The sequence below is a fragment of the Mastomys coucha genome, unplaced genomic scaffold (genome assembly GCF_008632895.1).
Source record: "Mastomys coucha isolate ucsf_1 unplaced genomic scaffold, UCSF_Mcou_1 pScaffold14, whole genome shotgun sequence".
Classification (NCBI taxonomy): domain Eukaryota; kingdom Metazoa; phylum Chordata; class Mammalia; order Rodentia; family Muridae; genus Mastomys; species Mastomys coucha.
The window spans coordinates 34,195,887-34,204,006 of NW_022196896.1; the positions used below are offsets into that span (position 1 = coordinate 34,195,887).

General features: G+C 39.7%; 1 long non-coding RNA gene across 2 annotated transcripts; it reads right to left on the reverse strand.

The window, feature by feature from the left end:
* Nucleotides 1–3,090: 3,090 nt before the first annotated feature.
* Nucleotides 3,091–7,006, reverse strand: LOC116089033. 2 transcript variants are annotated; one of them, XR_004118113.1, is made up of 3 exons: nt 6,800–7,006; nt 4,655–4,872; nt 3,091–3,235 (listed from the first exon to the last, which is right to left on the reverse strand). It is a non-coding gene; the product is annotated as an uncharacterized LOC116089033 (long non-coding RNA). The 2 variants fall into 2 exon arrangements; XR_004118114.1 differs by having other exon boundaries at nt 6,732–7,006.
* Between the last annotated feature and the right edge of the window lie 1,114 nt (nt 7,007–8,120).

The following is an 8,120-nucleotide window of genomic DNA, read 5'->3' on the forward strand; positions in this document are numbered from 1 at the left end:
TGTTAGATGTGATACAGAAAAGTGAGGCATGAAAGACAGCTCTGAATTTTGGATTTGCATAAATGCAAGATGGTGGGATAGAGGCAGCTCACGGACAATGATGAGAAAATGGGATGAAGAACACTTAGATTTAATGTGGCTAAGAATATTCCAACTAAATGACTAGCAGGCTGCAGGGGTCTCGAGTAAGGAGCACACCCTAGAGGAAGCTTGACCATTCAGAGTCACAAGACAGCACCCAATTCACCTATTAGTAGCTTGCTCATTTAGTCTATGGGAAGCAAACACCGTTTGTATTGCAAACTTTGGGAATGTACGTATAAGCTGGTTTGACGGAAAACATTTACTGGTCCTGGGCACTACTCCCCAATGCTTTCTCTGTGGATGATTATACAACCAAGTCCTTCAGCCTAAGGTGCATGGACTAAACTAAACTGCACATCCGTCATCACTCAAGCCCCCCCTTGACTTAAGTACTGCAGAGCCAAAGGGGTGTGGCCATACAGTCATCCTGGAAACCGTGATAAAATAGGCAATCGGTGCCTCACCCCTTCTTTGGGCTCACAGCGATTTCCAGATGCCTTATCTGGACCCTGGGATCAGCAATGGAGGTCTGACTCACCCCGCATTTGCCAATGGAGGTCACAATGTGAGGAAATAAGCAATACACAATTGGGGAGGCCTTTTGTATGGCAACCAAGCTTCACTTTTCCTAAATAGCTGCTTCGCTGTGGCAACATGATGTGCAAGGTCACATTTATCTTCAGCTCTCTAGTGCAATTCCTTTAATAAGCTCAGTGCTGAGACATGTTTCTTTAGTTGTTCTCTGTCTCTGTCTCTCTCCATCTCTCTGTCTCTCTCTCTCTCTGTCTCTGTGTCTCTCTCTCTCTGTATATGTACATATGTGCACATAAATGTGTGCACATAGGATGCAGGTGTGTGATGGGTTGCACATGTGCATGTGGAAGAATAATTGGGCATCACCCTGAAGAGATGCCATGTACCTCCTTTTAGAAAGCATCTCTCATTGGCATGAGCTAGACAATTAGCTAGACTGACTGGTTAGTCAGCCTCAAGCACCATCTCTTGTTCTTGCCTCCCCTCTTCAGGGATGACAAGTGAACACCCTCATATTCAGTGTTTTTATGACAGGCACTTTACTGACTGAGTGATCCCACCAGCCCCGGATGTTTCTTTTACTTCATATTATGAATTCTTTTACAAAATAAATAAAGCTTACAGCCCCTCAAGAATTTTGAAAAACTATCCTTCCGCTTTGACATTGCAAAACTTGCAAAACTGTCATTTTAAATTAATACTGTTGCAAGGATGCTGTTACTAGTATATTGGAAAATTTTAAATACTGAAATTGATAAATAAAATTCTTCATTTCATTTTTAAATGCATCATGTGGAATCTAAACCATGCAGACATTTGTTATCACTTAAGAAGCTGGAGCCAGCTAGCATATGAGGCCAGAAATGCCAAATAATCCACTGCCTACTCAAACGCTGCATTCTTGGGTTGGGGAGCTGCTCAGTGAGTATGTGCCTAGTATATACAACAGCTTTGCTTCAGTCTGAGAGAGAACAATAGAGACAAAAAGACAGAGACCAAGATGACAGAGAGATAGAGATTGATTCTCTGTTCTTTTCAGATACTCATAAAATAAATAATTTAAATATTTGAGAGTTTATCTTATGATCACCTCTTGTGTACACCTGGGAAATCTAGATAAATCAATATATAATTTTTATAGTGATAAGGACTGAATTCTGACCTTGTAGCAGGTAAGCACTCCCAGTCCCAAGCATGACACTTTAAATATTCTCACAACCAAAATGGCCTTTAATGTTAAAAAATTATATTCTGGGTGGAATGATCAGTGTAAGTTTGGCTAATATTTGAGCAAAACAATGCATTTATCAATTTTTAAAATTATAATTGTTAAATATGATGATATATTTTTTCTAAGTATATTCTGACATGAGATGTGGAGGAGACGTATTAATTTAGTTTAAAAAACAAAGACTATTTCTAAAGGCTTTTATTTTTTATTTTTGGATGCTAAGAGATTTCCCTGCCTCAAAGTCACATGTTATGAACAACATTCCTGCATCATCTAGGCTGAGATTCTGAGAGAGCAGGGGAGGGTGCTGGATATCTGCAGGCTAAGTAATGAAAGCTGGTAATTTTTTTAAATTAAATATTATTTTTTTTACTTGTTCATCCTGCTCACTGCCCTCCTCCTGGTCACCCACTCCCACAATCCTTCCACCTACCTCCTCTCCTCTTCTCCTTTGAGCAGGTGGGTGCCCCCTGGGTATCCCCTCTGCCCTGACACTACAAGTCTATCCATCCTTATTGCACTGAGGCCTGACAAGGCATTCCATCTAGAAGAACACATTCCATGTACAGGCAACAGCTCCTGGGAATGCCCCTGTTCCAGTTGTTCAGAACTACCTAGGCCTCCCGGGGACACATAGGTAGCAGATATGCAGCTTGGTCATCATGTGGATCCTGAGCAACTAGAACAGGGGGCTATCCTGAAACTGATGTTTGACTCTTGGAGACCATGGAGGCTAAAGTTCCTGGTCAGTCTTCACACACTTCAGTGGGGAGCATGTACCCTACTATGAGGACTTCACTATTGGAAGTCAGGTGAGAGGACAATGACAAATACATAGAATCTCAGGAAGCATTCTCCATGATTTCTCATTATAGACTCAACGACGACAACAAGACAACGCAGTGTGCTGCTGAACTGTTAGCAGATGAAGTTTTGCAGACACCTCAACAACACTGTTTTCCTGTTTGGTTAACGGACATTCAGCATTTGTCTTGTTAGCCACTAGCAAGCTTGTGTTGAACCAAAAGGAACACAGGGGACTATCAGTAGAACATAGATAGTGGGATAGTGACATAATGAAGGGTAAGGGACACAAAGTTTAGACAAGGGCTCCAAGAATTTATCCTTGAAGCCCCTGCGGGAAAATGAGAGAAAGCAAACTAGAGAGCTGATGGTGAGATCATTCTAGATAAACTGGATACAGGGAGTTGGCTGTTTCTGCCCTAGGCATACATACAAGATACGGTGAATTATATTTTATTTTTTTAAAAAAATTGAAATGCAAAGTACATTTATCCATGTGTGTTGGGCACAGCAGGTGGACTTCCAAGTTGAGAGATGTGATTGCAATGTCCTGAAGTTCCCAAGTTAGTGAGCAGGGTAGGTCTGCAGAGGAAGGAAAAGAGATTTGATTTTGGTCCTTACTTCAGGTCCATTCCTAGACCCACCTGTCTTCATGCAGCTGATGAAGCCACAGAGCTGTCCTAGCTCAACCCTGTAGTTCTGCAAACAGCACCAGATGGTGTCTCCCAGCACCGATACTCAGGCTCAGCTGACACAGGGGCTCCTTGGTGCATGTACTGCACAGTCTTTCACCCAGAACACTAAGTCACACAGAAACTGGGGACCCTTGAGAGACCCAGCACCTGAGAACAGAAGGCCAGGTACAGAGCTGTGTGAGGACCAGTTGCTCTTGCACTGGTTCTAATGCCTACATGGTAGCTTACATCTATAACTCTAATTCAGGGGACCTAATTTTTTTCATTTATTTATTTATTTATTTTATTTATTTATAGTTGATATTTTCTTTAGTTACATGTCATATGATATCTCCTTTCCAGATTTCCCCTCTGGAAAAAAAAAAGAAAGAAAGAAAAAAGAAAAAAATTAATAAATAAAACCCTGTTCTCTCCCCCTCCCCCTGCTCACCAACCCACCTTCTCCAGCTTCCTGGCCCTGGCATTCCCCTACACTGGGGCATAGAGCCTTCACAGGATTGAGGGCCTCTCTTCTCAGGGGATCTAATAATACTGCTGCCCTCCAAAGGAACCAGATATGTTCCTGGTATGCAAACATGCAGGTTGTCAATACACTCAGACACATAACAATAAGATAAATATATATTTAAATTTTTTAAATTCTCTAATTGTGGTGCCAATGTCAAGCAATGAAGCCACTGTGAAAAACAATATGGCAATTTTCTCAAAATATTGTGTGATCTAGCAATTTTATAGCAGACTAAATACTGCCAGCAAAAAAGTCTCAGATACCATAACCCAAGTTCACGATAGCATTATCTACAACAAAGAGAAAAGCAACCTATGTGTCCCTCATCAGGTGAATGCATGAAAAGTATGAGGTGCATGGGATGGCTTGTATATGCTTGACCCAGGGAGTGGCACTGTTGGGAGGTGTGGCCTTGTTGACGTAGATGTACCACTGTGGGTGTGGGCTTTAAGACCCTACTCCTAGCTGCCTGGAAGCCAGTATTCTACTAGCAGCCTTCAGATGAAGATGTAGAATTCTCAGTTTACTCCTGCACCATGCCCACCTGGATGCTGCCAGGTGCCCGCCTTGGTGATAATGGACTGAACCTCTGAACCTGTAAGCCAGCCCCAATTAAATGCTATTTTTATAAGAGTTGCCTCAGTCATGGTGTCTGTTTACAGAAGTAAAACCCTAATTAAGACAGTACAGCTGCAGAGAGAACACATCAAGAAAAGTCTGTCAGAAGCTACGATACGCATGAATCTTGATAACATTGTGTTAAGTGAAAGAAGCTGGTTACAAAAAGACAGTGCTAACCTCATTTTCATGGCATAGTTACATTTCCACACTCAGAAAGTAGAACTGTGATTGCCAGGGCTTGAGGCAGAAGAGAAAAGGACACTGTTTAGGAGGTGCAGGATTCCCACTGTTTTCAGGTGAGAAGACATTGAAGTAGAATAGAATGATGGTCTAGAGAAGCCAAGGCAGCAAGGTCGAAGGGTCAGATAGAGAGGAGCTCCTCTGTGGACATAAAACTGCAGGGACATAGGAGAGATACTTGGGTTAAACACCTCAGACTGTATTGACTACAGATAAAAATAATCCTTGAATATTTCAGAGAAAGCTAGAACAAGGGACTCTGAGTGTTTGCCAAACAAACAAGCAAAAACAAAAACCAACAACTGTTTGAGGCTATGGATATGAGCAAACTGATTCAAATGTTATACAGTGCATGGCTGTATTGAAATATCACACATTTCTCCATTTACTATGTATAAATTTTATGTTTTGTGTACCAGTTAAAATGCTTTAAATTAAACAATTTTGAAAGGAATACTATTTAAAAGCAAGCTGGCTATTTGATTCAGTACGTAGAGGTGCTTGCTATAAAACCTGACAAGCAGAGTTCAATTCTGGGATCCATGTAGTGGAAATAGGGAGCCAACGCCTCTAAGGTGTCCTGTGACCTACACATGCACACACTATCAACAAACAAACAACTGCAAGAATAAGAAGGTAGGAGGAAGAAGGACAGGCAGAGGAAACAAGAATCAGAAAATATGAGGGAAAATCTATTTTCTTTTTCTTTTGTTTTTGAAAACTCTATTTTCAATAAAGGGGGAAAAGGATATATGAAATCCTCAAAGACTAAATGAAAACATTTTTAAGTGTCCACAGTAAAGCTTCCACAGGGACCATCAGACATGCAATTCAAGTAAGGCCATGACTAAATGCTGCAATGCTATAAATTATGTTGAAAAAGAAGTCACCTGCCAATGCAAACATTATGGATGGAAGTGAGAGAAAGAACTAGAGATGGAAAAGCACGAAGTGAGCAAGCTGACCTTGCATGTGGTTCATAAATTTCACTCAGAATTATTGCCCTGAAACCAACCAAATCACTGACTACTCAACAAAAGAAGTACAGGTTTGACATTTGCCATCAGGTCACAGAGACCTTAATGTACGGTGGGTGAGTTTCAGGCCTTCTAGAGTTACATGCCATTCATGCCATTTTGTCTAATTAAATTCACAAATTTTATGCAAAGTCCTCACTAACCTTTATTGCTGAGAATCCTGCACTAAAGATAGAAACAAAAGTAAAACAAAGATGCTCTGGGTGTAGTGAGCAAATCAGGCTCTCTGCTTCCTCCTCATCGCAAGACACTTTTTCAGCTTTCTCAAAGAAGTTTAAAATATTTGTGCATTTATTGTATTAGCAGAAAAAAATTGGATTCTTTGAAACATATTTCCAAAATTCAAGATAAAATAAACATCATTAAGTATTTCCATATGTGTTACCTGTTAGCCTCCAAAAATTCATAAAAGAGCATGACATGCATGTCCTTGTGTGAATACTTGCAAAGGCACGGCTGTGTTTGAGTACACAGTGCACACAAATTGAAGAGATTTTTAGTTCTTATTAGCAACTGTAGCTATTTTCCACAATATTAGCTAAAAAGTGGAGTTCTTATTTACTTTTGTACAATATTCACATTGCATTACACAAAGTGCACAATCCAGTCTGTCCATTAATAAAATGTGATCTGTGAGTTAAAAGAATGAAAGAAAGAAAGAAAGAGAGAAAGAAAGAAAGAGAGAGAGAGAAAGGAAGGAAGGAAGAAGAAAGAAAGAAAGAAAGAGACAGACAGACAGACAGACAGACAGAAAGAAAGAAAGAAAGAAAGAAAGAAAGAAAGAAAGAAAGAAAGAAAGAAAGAAAGAAAAAGGAATGAAAGAAGAAAGAAACCTTTTCTCTCCTCTAAGAGCTTTTGGCAGTGGTGTTTAATCACAACAACATAATGAATCAAGGATAAGACGACTGCCAAGCCATTCGAGCAGCCTGCTACAGACCTGTTTGAATGTGATTAAAACAGAGAATTTGTTTTCTTACATTTAAAAGATTTTTCCAGATCCTTCAAGCTGCCACAGAGGGCTCAGTCACTGTCCCTGCTCTCTTACCTTCCTGCTTTGGGGACCATTGGGGATGAAGAGTTGATAATCACAGATTCTGTCAGCTTGGGACCTAGATTTCTTTGTCATTATGATCTGTTTTGTGTTGTCCTACTGAGTTAACAAGTTTGTGAAGTATTGTGGTGTCCCCCTTACCCCATTCCCCACCCCTGTCCTCATCTTAAACAGCCCATGCCTGGGTGGTCACTCTCAAAGACAGGGCCAGCATTAACCAGAGTAGGCCATGTGGCAGCCACTGTGCTGGGCATCTGCCATTCATTATTCTCTCACAGTGGTGTTTGGAGCCAGTTTCTATGATGCCCTCTGTCTTCATACTCCAGGAACTGCTGTGAAAGTTTGGGGAAGCAACCCTAGTCTACAGAACAAACAATTCTTGAAATACAAGGAGATTCAAGACAGACAGGTGAGATGTAGTCCAAATTGTGGGTAAAGTTTTCCTCTGCCTCTCCCCAACTTTCCTTCCCTCCCTCCTCCTCCCTCTTCTTTCCTTCCTCCATTTTCCTCCTTCAGTGTTGGGGACTGAATCCAGAGGGCAAGCAAGTACTCTTCCCAGAGAGGTGCCACACCCACTCTCTAAGAAGATACAATTTCTGCCTCAGAGATAACAGGGTTGAGTCCTAATTCTAATTTCAAAGTCTTTGATTCATTATCTTGGATTGGCTACGTTGTTTCATATTTCTGAAATAATGCAATAACATAGAGAAATACAGAAAGTATTTTTAAAAAAGAATTTCATTTACTATCTTCTTTGTTCAATACTCCATTTGCTTTGATTACAAATAAATAGATCTACTTTTTTTGCAAAATTTTTATTCTATTAATTCACTGCATTCATAAGATGTTAACACTTTAAATGTTTATCATTTCTAAATTAACCAGAATACTTTATCATAGATATAGCTAATGGTTTTTAGTACTTTTTAAAGAACGTAAAGTTCTCCCAAATTTTAGTACACGTAGTTTTATTATATGTTTCATCTAGCAGATGTTTTTTTTTTAAAAGTATGTAGTAGTAATTGTTTCTAACTAAGTAAATATATCATACCATGTTATCAATCCACCAACTCAAAAGCTTTCGCCAAGCTGAATAACAAGTTACAAAGAAATAATAATTCTGGATTACACAGATTATGCAGTGTTTTCAAAACTCTTAAGAATTATGCACTAACACAAATCTCTGATATTTAACAGAACAGTTGGAATGCAAGTTTTACAGTAATGTAATTTTAACTTCCATTTACATTCATTTTAAATATATTACTACGATGTTTATGTCACAGTGGTGCTTTCCAGTGTTCACAATTTACAG